The sequence below is a fragment of the Artemia sp. Qi Xiang Cuo genome, chromosome 18, assembly GCF_049724085.1.
Source record: "Artemia sp. Qi Xiang Cuo chromosome 18, ASM4972408v1, whole genome shotgun sequence".
Classification (NCBI taxonomy): domain Eukaryota; kingdom Metazoa; phylum Arthropoda; class Branchiopoda; order Anostraca; family Artemiidae; genus Artemia; species Artemia sp. Qi Xiang Cuo.
The window spans coordinates 22,868,764-22,889,645 of NC_142811.1; the positions used below are offsets into that span (position 1 = coordinate 22,868,764).

The 20,882-nt window shown below is 38.1% G+C and overlaps 1 protein-coding gene across 1 annotated transcript in view; it reads left to right on the plus strand.

Moving 5' to 3' along the window:
- Positions 1 to 2,845: 2,845 nt before the first annotated feature.
- The window catches only part of SelT (selenoprotein T), a 34,399-nt gene continuing 16,362 nt past the window's right edge, over positions 2,846 to 20,882 (plus strand). The window contains exons 1-2 of the mRNA XM_089104633.1: positions 2,846 to 3,044; positions 19,427 to 19,556. The gene's annotated coding sequence lies outside the window, so the exon portion shown is untranslated. The remainder of the gene's footprint in view (positions 3,045 to 19,426; positions 19,557 to 20,882) is intronic.

The following is a 20,882-nucleotide window of genomic DNA, read 5'->3' on the forward strand; positions in this document are numbered from 1 at the left end:
AAAAGTAAGATAAAATCAGAACGTAATTTAGGCCTAGATAATAAGCTACCTAGCCCAAATGGTTGGAAATATGTGAAAATGCTTTGTGCTGGAAAAATATGTGAAAATTTAAAAATCAATAATGTTATATATAATTTATCCAAGGTAATTCTAAAAGGAAAAATAAACGGTATATTAACCACATCACACAGATAAATTAAATTATTAATGGGAATTAAATTGAAGCTAAAAAAATTCATAAAACTTTTCTAATATAAATCTAATTAAAGCAAAACCACTAATATAATGTTTAAGCCGCTTGGGGTCAAGTTAAAACAGAAGATGTATATAAGAAAGGTAAAAAGAGTATTTTTCAGTCCTAGAGACAGAGAAAAAGAGAAACAAGGATGAATTTCGAATTGAAATCCTTCGACAGAAAAGAACATGGCCTATATTGGACCAGAAACATGACCCTAAGGAAACCCATTGAGGGTAGATGCAAATAATGACCCAAAGATGGCAGCATATTAGCTGTAAACAAAACTAAATTGTTTTAAAAGTAAAATATTGAGAATTGGGACAATTCTTCTGTAAGTGGGGAGTATTGTGGTAAAGCTTTCTAATTTAATTAATTATTAATTGAGTAAAAATATATTAAGACGAAAAAAAAAAGTTTCAAAATACCACTTTTTAAGATAAAGATATAAATCATGGAATGTGTGGGCTTGGAGGGAACTTGCTCAATGACCAATTTCCTGGCTAAATGCGTCAATGTACCGTAGGGACGTGGTTAGTTTTTTATATATATACCCCGAATTTTGAGATTGAAGACAGACTTTTTGGCTTGCAGGGCGAACCTCTGTCCGTTTATTTTCTCGTTAGAAATACCTTTGGATCTTGTCGGATCATTGTAAGTGTCTGTATCTTAATATATATTATTGTAGTTTTTGAGACTTGTGGTCTACTTGGGGCAGTCAGTCCCAGTAGGATATCTATATCTGTCATCGTTATGTATAAATGGAATAGAAGTGGTTTATTTTATACTACATAGCAACAATTTACCTTTAGCCCCTCAAATATACCGATTTAGTACGACTTATTAATTTGGTCATAGCCTATGGCGCGCTACCAAATTTAAACTACCTTAGGGCCAGAGTTTATCTCCCCTGTAAAGGGAGAATAAAGGCCTCTACGACTACAACCCCCAAATACCATAAAATACACTTCACAACAAAAAGAAAATATTAGTATAGAACGAACAGAATCAGAAACTGAATTAAGAGGATATAAAAACAGAGAGAATCATAGTAGGCCAAGTAGCACCAGTAGTAGAAGCTCAATTTCCAGCAGGGGCTCGCGAAACAGCACTCAAATGGATATGACACAACAACTATTAAATTTCATGGAGGAGAACAGATTAGCTAGAGAACAAAAGGAGGAGAAAGAGAGAATAGCCAGGGAACGAAAAAAAGAGGAAGATAGAAGAGAAAGGGAGAAAGAGAGAATAGCCAGAGAACGAAAAGAGGAGGAAGATAGAAAAGAAAGAGAAAAAGAGAGAATGGCTAGAGAACGAAAGATAAGGCGGATAGGGAGGATAGAAGAGAACTAATGCAAATGATTGCAGGGAGAAATTCCCAAGAGCCTCAGAAATCGTCTACAATAGAGGTAATGCAGGCAGTAAACCTTCAACCAATGAAAGAAAATGAAGATGTACATTTATACATGTACAATTTTGAAAAAACGGCGGAATTAAGGGGATTGCCAAGAGACAATTGGGTGACAAGAATACAGCCCCTCCTTAACTACAAAGCACAAATTTCATATAAAGCATTACCAATGGACTACTCAAAAGATTTTGAAAGACTAAAATAAGCCATTTTTGAAAAGTTTCAACTCTCCCCCGAGACCTTTCAAAGGAGATTTTGAAGCGAAAGAAAACGAGACAACGAAACTTATAAAGAATTCGAGTACAAATTGAAAAATATGTGTTTAATATGGCTAGAGTTAGAAAACTATAGAATGTTAGAAGACCCGGAAGAAATAAAAGAAAAGATAAAGGAAATAATAGATAAAATAGTAATGGAACAATTTGTAGAAAATACCCACAGAGAATTGAAAAGGTGGGCCTGAGAGGGGGGTTAGTTGCCCTCAAATCACTTTCGACTATTAAAAAGGGCACTAGATCTTTGAATTTCGATCGAATGAGCCCTTTTTAAAGTTTCTACAACAAAGATTTCCATAAAAACTTATATGTCCCCAGGGCATAACTTACAACCTTGCCCTGTGGGCTGTGTGTGCGTGGGGGGGGGGGGTGGTCATCGTCAAAAACCAAACTTCCAGAACCTTCAAATACGTTGAACAAAATGGCTATCTTAAAATTTTAATTAGATGTGTTTGGGGAAAAGGTGGGTCTGAGAGAAGGGTTAGTTGCCCTCCCTTTCGACTATTAAAAAGGGCACTAGCCACTCTAATTTCCAGTTGAATGAGCCCTTTTTGAAGTTTCCACAACAACTCCTTCGATACGAAGTGCCTTGGTCAAAGACCAAAAAAAAAAAAATACATTGTGCCAACTACGTTCTTTACTTAAGCAGCGCTATTGCGCTGATTATGATATCAGAAATCAGTCGAAGAGAACTGCCTACAGAGAAATAAGCAATTAATTCTGGCTTACATGATAAGCAAAAGAGAAATTACAGTGCTCAAATAAGATATGCTCCTTAAGATTTATTTTGCGTGTAAATGGGCAATATTTCAGGAAGTTATTACTTTTTGTGCCGTGGCAGTACTTTTCAGAGACCCTTAGTAGACGATTAATCTCGCTGTAATTGCAACCCTGCATTGACCAGAAAATTTAGGAATAACGAGAAGAAATAGCCCTGTCTTATCATTTTTAAAATGGCAGAAGCTCGGACCATTTTGGCGTCAATTGTTGCTCTATTAGTTGCTTTTTCAATAAAAGATTTCTTAACTTCAACTCCAGTAAGTGAACCATCAAATCTTGACAAGGATTTACCAACTCTGTCTTTGACATCAAGAAGTAGGCCTGCACTCAGATTCCTTTATTGGTAAGCTGTTTAGATTTTATGTGTTAGTAGGCTAATCTTGCAACAATAAATAGTGAGATTCTAAATTATAGGATTTTTTCTATCTTGAGAGAAGTTTAAATTGGGCTAGAAGAATTAGGCCTAGGCTAGACTTTCAGGGGGTAAGGTTTATATTAACAGACTAGGCTCTCCAGGTAGGCTAGCTAAGAAATAAACACCTCCAGGCTATAGTCAGAATTGCATCCTGAGTCCAACTTTAACATTCATTTGCATCAGAAATGAACTTTACCCCTGCCCCAAATGTACAAAAATTTACCCTGAATTGGTGTAGCCTATATAAGGGTGGGGGTGAAGTGCAGTGGGCCTTATAATTTAGCTAAAATTAAAGGTAAATTTCTAGGTGGCATTATAATTTAGCTAATACCAAAGTAAAAATGTCATTTGATGCTGGGTTTACAGGCTAAAGTATATCCCAAGAAGGTATTTTGAAGTACCTAGCTCCACTCCTCTCTCTAGAGGACCCTGACCTTTGATGACCTTTAAATATATGTGTCTTATAAAAGTGAAACCTTGCAAAATAGATCTTTAGTTTAAATGAAGTACAACAAAATGGTTTTCAGCTTCACAACTTTGTGCAATCCCAATTCATAAGGTTTTAAAGATATGCATATACATTTCCTAAATTTAAAAAAAAAACAACATTGATATGGCTTAAAATTCTACTCAAATAACAGGAATTGCATTTTCAAAACTCAAGCCAGAGAAAAATACACCAATAACTGAAAATTAAGGCAAAATGTTGTTTTGTCAAAATTTCAATAGGTATAGACCTGTCATGTAGGCAAATTTCAGGACCCTCTGGAGGGAGAATGAGTAAAGGTTAGTACTTCAAGATCCCTTCCCAGGACATACTTTAGCCTGTAGACCCATCCCTAGAAGTTTCACTTTCATAACTGAATCCTACAATGAAATGTGAATGGAGCTGCCCCCGGTGCATCTTGAACAAGCCTGTGTGCGACGTCGACACCCTAACCAAAGCCATTGAATCTTTCAAATCAGAGGTGCGAGAGGACATTGCTAGCATAACAACCACAGTCAACAAGGGTCTCAGAGAGATTCACAATGGACTTGCCACAAAATGCAATGTTCTCGAGGTAAAAGCAATTGTTGAATCGGCAATTACTGCTCAAGTGACGGGGCTTGCACCAGAAGCACTTGACAAACATATACACAGTACAGTCAGAAGTGAGCAAGACAGGCAGAGACGCAAACTTAACGTCGTCGGATACGGGATTCCGATCCAAGCAAGTGACAAAGACTTCCTTGCTAAATACTTCGAGGACAACTACAAACTAGCGACCAAAGTCTTTAACGTGAAAAGACTACCAGCCTCGGCCCCCACGGCTGGACAACCACTGCGACACCCACCAGTCCTGTTCACGGTAGCCAGCTTCACTGACAAGAAGCATATCCTGGATGCGTCCTACCAGCGTAAAGACCCGATTCGATTCTATGGCAACAGCTCCAAAGAAGATCGCAACGCTAGAAAAGCCTTGTTGGAAGAGATGAAGAAAAGACAGGCAAACGGAGAAACAGACCTAGTGATAAGAAAGGGCAAAATCACAAACAACGGTCAAACTTGAGCAATCCCGATGGAGAGATGCTTGAGTATGCGAAAATAACCACTATCTCCAACCGTCTCATCCCCCTTGTAAATAGTTCATGTGTGAGTGATAATAACATTGTAAACGCAAGTTTGTGTAAATGTATAAACAGTGAATTAAGAGTTATGTCCCCATGCCCTTCTGCCTCGTCTCTCATTATCAGCTTTGTGTACCTAACCTGCAATTCACCCACTTCAACCGAAAGCAAGAATATTAGTGAGCAGAATAAAAACTTGCCCAGACACACCCAAAAACTTGTGAACATTATGATGGCAAAAGTTGATGTTATTACCAACAAGATACCAGGACTGGCAACAGTGCTCCAACTAAGTCAGATAGACATTGCAACTCTGACAGAAATTTGCCCCAAGAACTCAAGATTTCAAATGACAGAAGACTCAATCTGCCCCTCTGGATACAACATCTTCAGCAATCTGTCTGATCCAAACTGCAGAAGAGGAGTGGCTGTTTTAGCTTCCAAGGAATTCCAGGTAAAAGAAATTTCTGTCCCAAATTATTACTTACCTTGGGTTGAAGCTACATGGGTCTCCCTGTCCCTACCTAACGAAATGTTTGTCCTAAGCTCAATTTACAGGAGCCCCAGCAGCCCTTGCCAGCTGTCCTCTGAAAGAGCAATTGCCGAAATGACGCAATTCATACTATGTAATTACCCAAAGGCAACCCTGCTCATGACAGGGGACTTCAACCTCCCAAACGTGTCTTGGGTAGATGGCCAAGGTATGACCAAGTCAAGCCTTGAACAAAACCCATTAGTACAAGCCCTCTCCGACAACTTTCTGTACCAAACAGTAACTATGCCCACAAGAATGCGTCCAGGACAAAATCCCTCCATACTGGACCTAGTCATAACAAATGACCCAGAAAAGGTGAACAACACACACACTCTCAGTCCAATTGGCTCAAGTGACCACATGCCAGTTCTCTCATCTATTCAACTCAACTCCAAACCATCAAAATATACCAAGCAATCCTTTATAAATTACAAGATGATGGTGGAAGAGCTGTTAGATGCCAACCTGGAAACACTTATATCAGAAGATGTCAAAGCCTCATGGCTAACTCTAAAAAAGACCTTACTAGAGAGCCAAGCCAAACACACCAGCGTAACATGGAAAAAGAAACCCAAAACTCTACCTTTCCTCACCCCAAAAATCAAGAAACTACGCAACAGGAAGAAAAAACTTTGGGAGAAGTACATGAAACAAAAGACTACAGCTTTGTACAAGCAGTACAAAACTGCAAGGAACCTCCTCAGAAAAGAAACTAGAAAACTGACCTCAAACTACGAAGAATGACTGGCCAAAAACGTCAAGGAAAACCCAAAATTATTCTGGAAATACATCTCCCATGAGAAGCCAGGCAGACACACAGTACCAGACCTGGTAATCAACAACTCTTTATCCTCTTGCCCCTCTGAAAAAGCAAACCTGCTTAATCAGCAGTTTGCCTCAGTGTTCTCCATGGATGACCCCCAATCAACCCCCCCACCAGCAGAACAGGCTCACACTCCCTTCCCAATGGTACACTCACCAGTCACAATCGAAGAAGTAACCAAACAGCTTAAGGACCTCGATCCCAATAAATCGACGGGACCTGATGGTCTCAGCCCACAACTGATGAAGGAATTAAGCCCTGCAATATCAGCCCCACTGGTAAAACTATTCAATCTGTCGCTTGCACAAGGAAAGCTTCCTGGGGACTGGAAGAAGGAAATAGTCATCCCAATTCACAAGAAGGGTAGCAAAACGTCTGCAGCAAACTACAGACCTATCAGCCTTACATGTGTGGCATGCAAGGTCATGGAGAGAATCATAAACACGTATATCATTAACTATCTTGAAGCCAACTCACTTATCAGCAGGAGTCAGCATGGTTTTTGCTCATAGAGATTGGTGCACACAAACCTTCTTGAGTCATATAGTCTTGTAACTGACCTACTAGAGAGAGGATTACCTGTGGATATAATATTGTTGGACCTAGCCAAAGCATTTGACAAGGTTTGTCACCGATACCTCATTCACAGGTTACTTACTCTATCTGTTAGTCCACAAGTGGTCAGTTGGACAGAGGACTTTCTGAGGGACAGAACACAGCAAGTGAAAGTGATAACTGGACCAAATAGCCATGTCCTTTCTGACGAAATCAAAGTCACTAGTGGGGTTCCCCAGGGCAGCGTCCTGGGCCCCACCCTGTTTAACATCTACATAAATGAGCTACCCCTCATCACCAGCAACAGAACCACCCTATATGCGGATGATTCGAAACTCATAGGTCCTGCCAACACCTCTTCGTCCATCCAATCCCTCCAAACTGATCTCAACCACATGTGCTCCTGGGTCAAAAGATGGCTGCTGGAATTCAATGCAGAAAAATGCAAGGTCATACACTTCGGACACAAAAACCCCAAACATCAGTACCTCATGACCCAAAATTCTGGAAGTCACCACACAATCGAGCCTGTCCAGGAGGAGAGTGACCTAGGCGTCATCGTTGACTCCCAGTTGAAATTCAGCTCCCACTCACAAAAAATCTCAGCCAATGCTAGTAGAGCCCTAGGCATCATCAAACACAGCATCACCAGTAGGAGTAAACACATAATCATCAAACTCTACAAAGGATTAGTAAGACCTAGACTGGAGGTGGGGACGATACTGGCCACCCCTCGATTCAAAAAGGACAAGGCAGTTCTTGAGCAAATCCAACGAAGGGCCACTAAGATGATTGTCGGAATGGAAAACAAGACATACAGTGAACGGCTGAAGGAACTCAACCTCCCCTCCTTAGTATACAGACGGAAACGTGGAGACATGATCCAGGCGCACAAACTCCTCTCAACCAATCAAGAAAATGAGATCCTGGAGATCGATACCTCCCACAAAACACGAGGACACCCTAGACAAATCCGCAAACATTACGCTACAACTGGAGCAAGATGCAATTTCTTCTCGAATTAGATTGAGAACCTCTGGAATAACCTCAAGGAGGACACTGTTGCTGCTGAATCAACAGATGCTTTCAAACGCCATCTGGATGTTGAGTGGAAAGATACACCATGGAAGTTTGACTGGGAAGCACCAGAATCTTCCACCAGAACTTAACCAACTACAACAGTCATCATAAGGAGTGATTCAACAGGATCGAAAGTCCTTATTTCACTCCAAGCTGTGATTTAAGGTAATTAAGGTAATAACCTAACCCCTTTTCAAGATAGCCAAAACTAGCTAAAGTAGAATTTACTTTAGTGAAGTAGTGCAGTACAACAAAATTGTTTACGGCTTCACAACTTGATCCCAATTTATAAAGTTTTAAAGGTATGCAAATACATTTTCTAAATTTTGGAAAAAAACATTGATATGGCTTAAAATGCTACTCAAATAAGAGGAATTGCATTTTCAGAACAAAAGCCAGAGAGAAAAAAAAAACTGATAATTGAAAATTAAGGTAAAATGTTGTTTTGTCAAAATTTCAATAGGTATAGACCTGTCATATAGAAAAATTTCAAGATCCTCTAGAGAGAGACAAAGTAGAGGAAGATACTTCAAAAAACCTTCCCAGGACATACTTAAGCCTGTAGACCCATTCCTGATATGTTTCATTTTCCTAATCTAACCCCTTTCCAAGATAGCCAAAAGTAGCTAAAGTAGAATTTTACTGATGCCTTTTTTATGCTCTTTCATAATTCAATAACTGCTCCTGGGGCTAGTTGCATCTTGAGTCCTTAAAGGGGCCCCAAAGCTATTTCATTTTTGTAACCATGCAAAGAAGGTATCAATATTATTTAAGTTATTGAAAAGTGGTTAGAATATATCACTAGTTTATAAATAAGCTGTTCAAGAGTAATATATTCCAAAAATAATTATTTATAAAAATTAGCACCTCATTTATTAGGCAATTCAAATATAAACTGTTTTCCTACCATTTCAAGTTTTTCAAATGCCATCAACAAAGATAGCACTAAATTTTCAATTTGAAACTACCATCAACAATTTAGGATCTTTCAGTTCAGGGTATATATTTGCACATTAGGGGGGGGGGGGGAGGTGTAAATTTCATGGTAACTTTGCAGTGGGGCATATAATTTAGTTAGGATGAAAGTGAAAACATCACTTGATGTTTTTTTATGCTCTTTCATAGTTCATATAAAATACCTCCAAGGCCACTTTAAGGACTCAAGATGCAACTGGCCCCAGAAGCAATTATTGAATTATGAAAGAGCATAAAAAACATGCATCAACTGACATTTTCATTTTCATCTTAGCTAAATTATAGCACCACTTAGAAATTTACCAGATTAAAGTGAAAATGTCATTTGATGCCTTTTTTATACTCTTTTATAGTTCAATAATTGTTTCTAGGGCTAATTGCATCTTGAGCCCTTAAAGAGGCCCCAAAAGTATTTCATTTTTATAACCACACAAAGAAGTTATCAGCCCTAGTTAATTTATTGAAAAGTGGTTAAAAACATATCTACTACTAATAGGCTACTACTAACAACTCATCACAGTACCTAGCTGCCTGAGGCCAACACAGCTACACATGCTCCTCCTCCACCTTGATCTATTCAAAGCCTCCCTTTTACACCTGCCCACAAAGTTCCCATTTCCTTTAAATCTTTCTTTATGACATCCTCCCACCCCAGACGAGGACAACCTGCTTTCCGTTTAGCCCTAGATGGTTGGCCAAAAAGAACAATCTTCAGCAATCTGTCATCCTTCATCTGCACAATGTGTCCTAACCACCTCAACCTTTCTTTCATTATAGCCGTAGAGAGCGGTATTGAACCACATTTTTCATATAGCCTATTGTTTGAAATACAGTCAATCAGCCGGGTACCCAGAACAATCCTTAAGCAGTTTCCCTGGAAAACATCTAGCAAATCTTCATCTGCTTTTTGGAGCATCCATGCTTCAGAGCCATATTTGACCACTGTTATCACTGTAGCTTCTAATATTCTAATCTTGGTTTGCAGGCTTATCTTCCTATTCTTCCAGACTTTTCGTAACTGTGAAAAAATACCCTAAGCCTTGACTGTTCTACATGTAACACATTCAGTGCCCCCATCGAATTTACTAATAAATACTACCGGGATAAATGAAATTGCCTAACTGATCAATGTTATAGTCTCCAAAGCTAGGTTTTTAATCTTACCTGGTTCTTCTTTTTAGTGACTTAGTCTTCTTTTTATTATTTTTCAACCCTATACTAGTACCTTGAATTCGCAAAATCTCTAAAACTTCATTCATTTTGCTCACACTTTCATCTAGGATGCTTAAATCATCAGCATAATCCAAGTCCAGGAGACTTTTTCCTCCCCATTTGATTCCATGGTCTCCCATTGCCTTTCTTGTGCTCCTTAAAACAAAGTCCATCAAAATAATCCATATAAAGGGGGATAGAACACAATCCTGCTTAACTCCTGTTTTAGTAGAAAACCAGCTGCTAACCTCATTTACTACCTTAACTGCAGCAGTGTTATTCTTGTACATAGCACTAATCACTTTAATGTATTTGTCTGGTATACCATACAAGGGTAAAACCTTTACTAAAAAACATATCACTAGTTTATAACTAGGTATTTCAGGAGGAATATATTCCAAAAATACTTATTTATAACAATTCAAACCTCATTTATTAGGCAACTCAAATTTTAACTGTTTTCCTACTGTTTAAAGTTTTTTGAATGCCATCAAACAAAATAGTGCCAAATTTTGCAATTCAAAACTTTACTTTTTTTAATTTAGGGTATATATTTGCACATTAGGGGGTGGGGGTGGATAAATTCCATGGTAAATTTGTAGTGGGCGATACAATTTAGCTAGGATGAAAGTGAAAACATCATTTGATGCTTTTTTCTGCTCTTTCATTATTCATTTAAAATACTTTTGAGGCCTGTTTAAGGGTTCAAGAAGCAATTATTGAATTATGAAAGAGCATAAAAAAGGAATAAGACATTTCCTTTTTCATCTTGGCTAAGGCCTGCTGAAAATTTACTAGGGTAAATCCATTCCAATGAGCCCTCCCACGATATTCTAGGACCACTGGGTCGATACAATCACCCCTGGGAAAATAAAACAAAAAAAACACACACCCATGATCTTTCTTCTGGCAAAAAATGCAAAATTCCACATTTATGTAGATAGGATCTTGAAACCTCTACAGTAGGGTTCTCTGATATGCGGAATATGATGGTGTGATCTTCATTAAGGTTCTATAACTTTTAGAAGGTCTTTCCCCCTTTTTTCAAAAATCAGCCAAATTTTTTCATGCGCGTAACTTTTGATGGGTAGGATTAAACTTGATGAAACTTATATATTTGAAATCAGCATTAACATCTGATTCTTTTGATGCATCTATTTGTATCAAAATACCGTTTTCTAGAGTTTCGGTTACCATTGAGCTGGGTTGCTCCTTACTTACAGTTTGTTACCACAAACTGTTTGATACTGATTTGTGGTAGTTGTATGCTCGGTAGATTATTTGATTCTGTTTTTGGTTTAATGGAGTTCTTTACTTTTTTTGAAAAACTTATTTTGTGGAAAAAGTTTTTTTAATTAATTTCTGTTTGTTTATATTGACATAGTCTTTTTTCGGGGAAAAAGACTGAGCCTCTTCTAAAGTTACACAACCATCCCTTCCATAAAAACCTTAAATACCCCATAGGCACAAATTAATACCCTTGTCCATAATCCCTGGATTATCTTCAAACCTCAAAAAGCTTGTTCATTGATAATAAGACTCTTTTGAATAGAACGGCTATCTCAGACTTTCTATTAGATGCAATTCGGGACAATATGATGTGTTTTTAGGGGGGGGGGGGGTAGTTGCCCTCTGATAACTTTGATTCCTAAAAAGAGCACTAGAGCATCTGATTACCAATCCAATGAGCCCATCTGAAGTGGTTATGACCACACTCTATAAAAACCTTATATGTCCCCAGGGCATAACTTACAACCCTTGCCCTGATGGCTGGGGGATTTTTTTATCCTCAAAGACATAATTTCCAGAGCTTTCAAATATTTTGAACAAAATGGATATCTCAAAGTTCTGATTGGAAGTGTTTGGGGAAATTGATGGGTGTGGTGGGGGGGGGGGGCATTTGCCCTCTGATCACTTTCAACTAATAAAAAGACACCAGTCCTCTCAATTTCCAATCAAACAAGCCCTTTTTGAAGCTTCTATGACATAATTTTCTATAAAAAACTTTTATGCCCTGATGGCATAACTTACCACCCTTGTCCTGAGGGCTATGGGGGGAAGGTTGTCATCTCAGACATAATTTCCAGACCTTTCAACTACGTTGAACAAAATAGCCATATCCAAATTTTGATTGGAAATGTTTGAAAAAATGATGGACGTGGGGGGAGGACATTCTCCCTCTGACTGCTTTCTACTATTAGACAGAGCACCTTCCCTTTCAATTCCAGATTAAAAGAGCCGTTTTTAAAGTTTCATTGACAACACTTCCTATAAGAACCACATATAACTCCAGGACATAATTTACAACCTTTGCCCTGAGGGCCCTGGGGGGTTGTCATACTCAAAAACATGATTTCCGGACCCTTCAATTTCATTAAACAAAATTTCTGTATCAAAATTTTGATCGGAAGTGTTCAGAGAAATAATGGGTGTGGGGAGGGGGAGGAATTCGCCCTCCAATCACTTTTGACTATTAATAAGGGCACTAACCCTTTCAATTCCCTATTGAATGAACTCTTCCATAAAAACCTTATATGCCCCCTGGGCATAACTTACAACCTTAGCCCAGAGGGGTGTGTGTGTGTGTGTGGGGGGGGGTCATCCTCAAAGATATAATTTCCAGATCTTTCAACTATGTTGAACAAAATGGCTATTTCAAAATTTTGATTGGATGTGTTTGGGGAAATGGTGGGCATGACAGGGGGGGTTAGTTGCTCTCCAATCACTGTCAACTATTAAAAATAGCACTAGTCCTTTCGATTTCAAATCAAATAAACCCTTTTTGATGTTTCTACAACAACGCTTTCTATAAAAACCTTATATGCCCCCCAGGGTATAACTTACAACTGTTGCCCTGAGGGCTTTGAGGGGGTTATCATCTTCAAAGACCTAATTTCCATAACTTTCAACTACGTTGAGCAAAATGGATATCTCAAAATTCTGATTGCTTGAGCTTAGGGAAATGGTGGACATGAGAGGGGGGGGGGTTAGTTGCCCTCCAATCATCTTCAATTATTAAAAAGGGCACTAGCCCTTTCAATTTCCAATTGAATGAGCCTTTTTTGAAGTTTTTACAACAAGACTTTCTATAAAACCCTTATATGTCCCCATGGCATAACTTATTACCCCTGCCCTGAGGGCTTTGAGGGGTTGTCATCCTCAAAGATCTAATTTCCAGAGCTTTCAACTACGTTGAACAAAATTTTGGTTGGATGTGTTTGGGGAAATGATGGGCATGAGAGGGGGTTACTTGCCCTCCTATCACTTTTGACTATTAAAAAGTGCACTGGCCCTTTGAATTTCCAATTGAATGATCCCTTTTTGAAGTTTCTACAACAACGCTTTCTATAAAAAAAACCTTAAGTTATGCCCCAGGGCATAACTTACAACCCTTGCCCTGAGAGCTTTTAGGGAAGTGCCCTCCTTAAAGACACAATTTCCAGATCTTTCAACTACGCTGAACAAAATGACTATATCAGAATTTTGATTGGATGTGTTTGGGGAAATGGTGGGTGTGGAAGGAGTTTTAGTTGCCTTCCAATCAGTTTTGACTATTAAAAAGGGCACTAAACCTTTCAATTTCCAATTGAATGAGCCCTTTTTGAAGTTTTTACAACAAAGCTTTCTATAAAATTCTTGTATGCCCCAGGGCATAGCTAACAAGCATTGCCCTGAGGGCTGTGGGGGGAGGGTTGTCACCCTCAAAAAGATAATTTCCAAAACTTTCAACTATGTTGAAAAAATGGCTATCTCAAAATCTTGATTGGATGTGTTTGGGGAAATGGTGGGCGTGAGAGGGGGTTAGTTGCTCCAATCACTTTCTACTATTAAAAAGGGCGCTAGCCATTTCAATTTCCAATCGAATGAGCCCTTTTTGAAGTTTTTATGACAAACCTCTATAAAAACCTTGTATTTCCCCAGGGCATAGTTTACAACCCTTGCCCCGAGGGCTGTGAGGGGGGGGGGGGCGGGCTGTCATCCTAAAAGACTTAAACTAGCCCGTTCAATTTCCAATCAAATGAGCCCTTTTTGAGGTTTTTACAACAACGCTTTCTATAAAACCTTATATGCCCCCATGGCATAACTTACTACCCCTGCCCTGAGGGCTGTGGGGGGCTGTCATCCTCAAAGACTTAAACTAGCCCGTTCAATTTCCAATCAAATGAGCCCTTTTTGAGGTTTTTACAACAACGCTTTCTATAAAACCTTATATGCCCCCATGGCATAACTTACTACCCCTGCCCTGAGGGCTGTGGGGGGTTGTCATCCTCAAAGACCTAATGTCCAGAACTTTCAACTACATTGAACAAAATTTCTATCTCAAAATTTTGGTTGGATGTGTTTGGGGAAATGGTGGGCATGAGAGGGGGGTTACCAAGCATTGCCCTGAGGGCTGTGGGGGGAGGGTTGTCACCCTCAAAAAGATAATTTCCAAAACTTTCAACTATGTTGAAAAAATGTCTATCTAAAAATTTTGATTGGATGTGTTTGGGGAAATGGTGGGCGTGAGAGGGGGGTTAGTTGCCCTCCAATCACTTTCTACTATTAAAAAGGGCGTTAGCCATTTCAATTTCCAATCGAATGAGCCCTTTTTGAATTTTTTACAACAGCCCTCTCTATAAAAACCTTATATGCCCCCAGGGCATAATTTACAACCCTTGCCCTGAGGGCTGTGGGGGGGGGGGCGGGGTGTCATCCTGAAAGACTTAAACTAGCCCATTCAATTTCCAATCTAATGAGCCCTTTTTGAGGTTTTTACAACAAAGCTTTCTATAAAAACCTTATATGCCCCCATGGCATAACTTATAACCCTTGCCCTGAGTGCTGTGTGTGTGTGTGGGGGGGGGGGGGGTTGTCATCCTCAAAGATCTAATTTCCCGAACTTTCAACTATGTTGAACAAAGTTTCTATCTCAAAATTTTTATTGGATGTGTTTGGGGAAATGGTGGGCGTGAGAGGGGGGGTAGGTGCCTTCCCATCACTTTTGACTATGAAAAAAGGCACTAGCCCTTTCAATTTCCAATTGAATGAGCTCTCTTTGAAGTTTTTACAACAACACTTTCTATAAAAAACCTTATATGCCCCCAGGGCATAACTTACAACCCTTGCCCTGAGGGCTTTGAGGGGAGTGCCCTCCTCAAAGACATATTTACCAGATCTTTTAACTACGTTGAACAAAATAGCTATCTCAAAATTTTGATTGAATGTCTTTGGGGAAATGGTGGGCGTCGAAGGAGTTTTAGTTGCCTTCCCATCACTTTCGACTATTAAAAAGGGCACAAGCCTTTCCATTTTCCAATCAAATGAGCCCTTTTCGAAGTTTCTACGACAACTCCTTTGATACGAAGTGCCCTGGTCGAAAATAAAGAAACAAATAAGTAATAGGGAGAGAGAGGCAAAACCGCACGGGGGCGACTTCGTACATTTGACCTCTTGTCTAAAGTTTTTGAACTAATCCATTCAAAAAATTCCCACTAGTTTTAAATTTTTAATAAAAGAGACAACTGAGAAAAGAGGTAAGTAAGTTTTTATATGCCTGCTGGAAATCCTGACATGTGTACTCTTAGTCAATTATTTTCTAGCTCTTGGGCCGTAAGTTAGCAGGATCAGACAAGGCATACCCCTGCTATTTGCATGTCAATTTTCATCAGTAAATATCAGACCATTATCTAAAAAAAAAAAAAAAATTTCAAAATGGTGTCAACATGGGGCTAATCCGGACACTTATTTGGGGGCGATTCCAGGCACTTTTCATGGTGTCCGGTTTCGCCCTGTATTGATGGAAGTTTTTGTAACTTGGAAAATAGAACTATATTTAGCTGGAAGCAGAACATTGGTAAAATTGATAGTGTTCATGCTGTGTTATAGAGGACCTGAAGTAATATATTTTCGGCTATCAAAACTTGTTTTCAACATTTATACTTAACAAAACTTACCCTTTGCCTTACACCCTAGCCTATTTAAAACAATTACTCTGTGTAACAATCTTTGTCTTTGATCAAAATTGTCTGTTATTTAGATGCTTTATTCCAACTTTAGGATCCTGTATTCAAGATTAGACAGCATCTTCTATGATTACAACATCAAACATGCCTATGGCCCTAACTCCTGAAATTATCAGACCATATCCACAGGCAAAAATGCAAGTGTAGAAAACAGCACAAAAACTGTAGAAAAAGGCAGAAACGCCAGAAAAAAAGGGTGCTAGAAGTAGAGACTGAGCTAAGGCCTGCTAATAAAAAGAAAAAGTCGCTAAAAAATTCAAAGGTTTCATTCATTGCTGACAAAATTAGAGACAGCATTTCAGACATACATATGCAGCTCAACGACGAGCTGGATGACAAGTCTTTACATTGTGGAAGCATCAGTGAGTTTGAGACTGATGAAGAATTATCTTGTGGAAATTTTGTGCTTGTAAAGTGTATGGTGGGAAAGAAGCAAACTCTGGTGTTTACTATGTTGGTGAAATTGAAGAAATAAGTGACAGAGTACCAAAAATAAACTACCTGCGCCTGTATAGGGGGAAGTTTATCTTCCCTGAATGTCGAGATTGTGCAGTAACTGACTTCCAAGACATTATCGTGAAGCTTCCCACACCAGTTTCAACTGGTTTCCTGCACTGGTTTGATGAACAGCCAAAGCTCTTGTGTTTGGCTGTGATTTGGTCCAATTTTCCATAAAATAAATTTAATGTTGCATTTAACTTGTATATTATTTGAATTAAATGTTAATATTATCTGAATCAATTATTACAAGTGTTATTTAACGAATGCCGGGAAATGCACCATGTGTGTCCGAAGTCACCAGCTGGTTGGGGTAACTTTGGAAACTTGAAGAGGTCACACATTTTTGGGTCTCTCCAAGAAACAACTCGATGGATGTCATTGAAAAAAATCACCAAGGAAAGTGAATAATTGAGTTATCTATTCGTGTAAATAGGAAGTTTGTATCTGTAGAAGTTTGCCTTGTAGGGATCAAAATCCTCAAAATGTACGGTTTCACCCCTTTCTCCCCTACATTGTGCCAACATCGTTCTTTACTTAGGCAGCACTATTGCGGTACCTATGATTTTGAAGGGAGCACCGTTGTCTTGCACTAGTGCATTCTGCTATGGTTAGCTCTGCAACTTTAAAATGGGTAATACATATAATACCCTGTTCCACGTTAGGCTTTTAGTGTTGTAAGATTTTTGAATGCAAGAAAACTGTACCCAATAGAAATTCACGGACTAGCACCGATTCCATGCACTGAGGTGCATGGAAATGTGATGGATTAAGCACCAGTTCAAAAACAGTCCATCATGGTAAACTTTTACACTGAGAAATAATAGGGCCAGCCCTGTTGGGACTGGTGATCTCCAAGGGAGGATTGAAAGGGAAGTTCAAGAGTATAGGTGCAATTCCAAAGTCTTGACAGACTGTACTCGTTTGTCCACAAATTTTAAGAACTGTACTCTACAAAATAATCAGTTGTGATCTTGTTTACAAAAAGCTTGTTGACTAAAATGTTTGCATGTTAACATGTTCACATCCTCTTCTTGTAAATATGTAAGCTAAATGTTGAAATAGCATAGCCTAGTCTTTGCAGGTTCAATGGGAAAGCAGAAAATCTCCCAGAAAGCTAAATTGTTGCTCTCTGCCATTAAGTACTCTGCTTATCAAGGATGCAGTATACTTCACATACTGCCTAAGCTTTATCAGTCTTTTTCTGAAGGCTTCCACTTTAATTAAAAGGGTCTCCATCACAGACACATACTCCTCCATAAAATCAGTCTTATTAACTCTAAATTTTTGGTTTTGACGTACATCATATACTGCTTTAAGCTTTCCTGCACTCTGGCTATCTACCCCTTGTTGCAATGCATCATACTCAGAATTCCTTTGTGTTTCCACTCACTGGATCAGTTTTTTTTTCTCTCATAAGCACCAGACAAGCAATCACTTTTATTTTTTGCTCTGGCTTAGAGATTTCTATAATCCCCAGTAATTACTTAAGAATGGACATTGTACCAGCATAGAGTTTCAAGAAAGGTTGGACAGGGTTCTTTTGTAAATCAGTCCATTAAATTGTGGAGCCTGACCATGTTGTTTCAACAAATAATGTTATAACTTTGGTTGGAACCTCTTTTCACAAAAGGCATCATATAGTACCATAATATTTATTATCATAGTATGATATGTTTCACTTAGTGACCCCCTAAGAAGAGTGCCAAGAGTTTTCTTCCTTGTATATTTTTAAGTATTTGTTCATGTCTGTAATATGTTAAGCCTGTTAAATTTATTTATTATTTATGGTATCAATCTATACCGAGTATCCAGCTCTTGTCTATTGTCCTTTTTGTTCATTGCAAAGTTAGTTTTATTAATTGTTATCAGAATTATTGTTTTTATTTTTGTAATGTGAAAATCCAATGGGGCTGTAATATCTATGGCTTTGTTGCTCAGAATCAGAAGTGTTATCTCTATGTTTGCTATATTGTTGTTGTTATTTTGTAGTGGCTATAAGACTGTTCTATTTATGGTTATTAACTCTAAACTTTTGCTTTTGAACTACAGCGTATACTGGTTTGAGTTTTGTTACTGTATTATTCTATCGTCTTTATAACAAGACAGGCATATGGCATACTCTGTTATTGACTAAAATGAATAATAATAATAATAAAACAATCTTTTGTAAACAACATCAGATAGTGCAGCTTTAGAATCAACTGAAGTAACTAAATTTAGTGTGTGACTGGCAGGGGCGAAGCTAGAGTTTTGGGTTTGGGGAGAATAAAGAATGTGCTTACAAAATCGTCCAATGGGCCATCAAATCCGGACACATAAGCTAAATTAAAACACCAAAGACGCCCGAAGTTCCAAGGCGTCAGTATTGTGTGCTGACGCCTTGGAACTTTTTTTGGGGGAAGGGGGCAGGTCCCCCTCCCCTTTGCTGCGTCCCTGGTGACTGGCACACAGAAAGCGTTGTGGCAAGTACAAGAGTGTATCAATAAAGTCACTGGATGCATCCATTTGATGAGCTTCATTTGAGATCCACCCTGATCTATTATCCCTAGTATGATGTAAAACATTCTCTGTAGGATAAATAGATAATTCTCGAAATTTTCTCCAATTAATTTAGCTGATAATTGTCCTTGGGAATAATTTGAAATGTAGGCCTAAAAGTAAAACTTGCAGTAATAGTTACAACCTAGTAACAAACAAACTACAGCCCATTATAATCAAAAAAATTAAAAGTATGTTTTGAAATATGTTTTTAAATGGAAAATAATTCCGATTTGACACCTATCCAGGAATGATAACAATATTTCTAACAGGCCATAGGGAAGTTCTAATCTAATTTTAGGTTCTTATATAAACTGTGCACAACTAAGATCTACAGAATTTAATAGCTATCTATGGGATTTACCGAGGATTAGACCTATTTTTGGTAAATAGAAAGTGGAAGCTGGTTACTGCACTCCTTTCTGGCGCTTAAGTTTGTTCTTTTAAGGATATATTGTAGTTTTCCTTTTGTTTTCAGTTACTCCTGAGGTTACAGAAAGGTCTTTGAGCAGTATGCCAACATCCTAGGAGAGAAATACCCTGATATTGTTCTGGAAGGAGAAAACTATCCCCCTCCAAACTTTAGGCTTCAAATAGTTCAGATCCTGGTGAGTATTAGTTGTGAGATATTGATATATTTAAGCTTCTTAAAATTAATTATCTCAAAACCTTTTTACTGATTAAGAAATTTTGCCGGTAAAGTTCTACCAAATCATATTATTGACTTACGCATAAAGTGAATATACCACTCGATGCCTTTTTTTATGCTGATTACGAATATAGTAATCATTTCTATCGGAAATGAATTTCAGCCCCCCCCCCCTATATATGCCAATTCAGGGTATATATTTCTACAACCTAACCTAACCCTGAATTGACATATATAGGGGGGGGGGCTGAAATTTATTTCCGATAGAAATGATTATTATATTCGTAATCAGCATAAAAATAGGCATCAAATGGTGTATTCACTTTAGTCCTAACTCAATAATATGATTTGGTAGAACTTTACCATTTTGCCAATTGAGTTCTCAGACTTTTTCTGTGATTTAGTGACTGCTTTGATTAAGTTCTATTTGTGCGTTTTAGAGCCAACTGAAACTTATAAAATCGAACAAATAAGACATGCAATCAAGCAGATGTAAAAGAAAATAATAAAACAGTAAATGATTTTAGTGTGTTTTCTGATTTTATATTGAATCCATGCTCTCTTGAACTGCTGTTGCTGTTTTAGAAGAAGAACAAGAAAACCACAGAAGAAATGCTTTTTTTTAACAATCTTCAAAAGCATACTTCCTTGTCTTCCTACAAGATCTAGCCCTTGAATTCAGCGAATTTGAATTCTGAAGTTGAAGCAATTGAACTAGACATGAACAAGGAAAAACTAGAAGCCTTTTTTTTACTAACAAATCAGATTCTTGAAGCAAGATTCAGAAATTTATGTGGAATAAAGTAGTTTTTAAAACTGGATTGTCAAATTGATAACTGTAGAACAGCACAATTAATAAACCCACAGTCTGGTTAAATCCTCAATCCAAAGCTGGAATCTTGCTTTTGAGCAAGAATGTTAAATACTTGATTTGGACTATGAGCTCAGAATCCGAAATGACAGTTGCAACATGGCCATGATTTAGATTGCCTGTAGAATAACAGATTTTAACATATTGACTATGAATTTACAAACTTGAATGTCAGTGGAAATGTCTTCAGATAAAAATACTATAATCAGGTAATTTAAATATATTTTAACAGCAACATACAAAATCACATCTCTGTCATTTATAAAAAGGTTTTGTGCCAAAGAACTGGGGGGGGGGGGGGGTAATAGATGCTACGTATAGAAGCATAACCTTTTAGTTGTGGGAAATAAAACATCCAGAACTTTTAGTCTTAGTGTAGTGATAGTAGAAACAAGTATTGCATTACAAACTTCT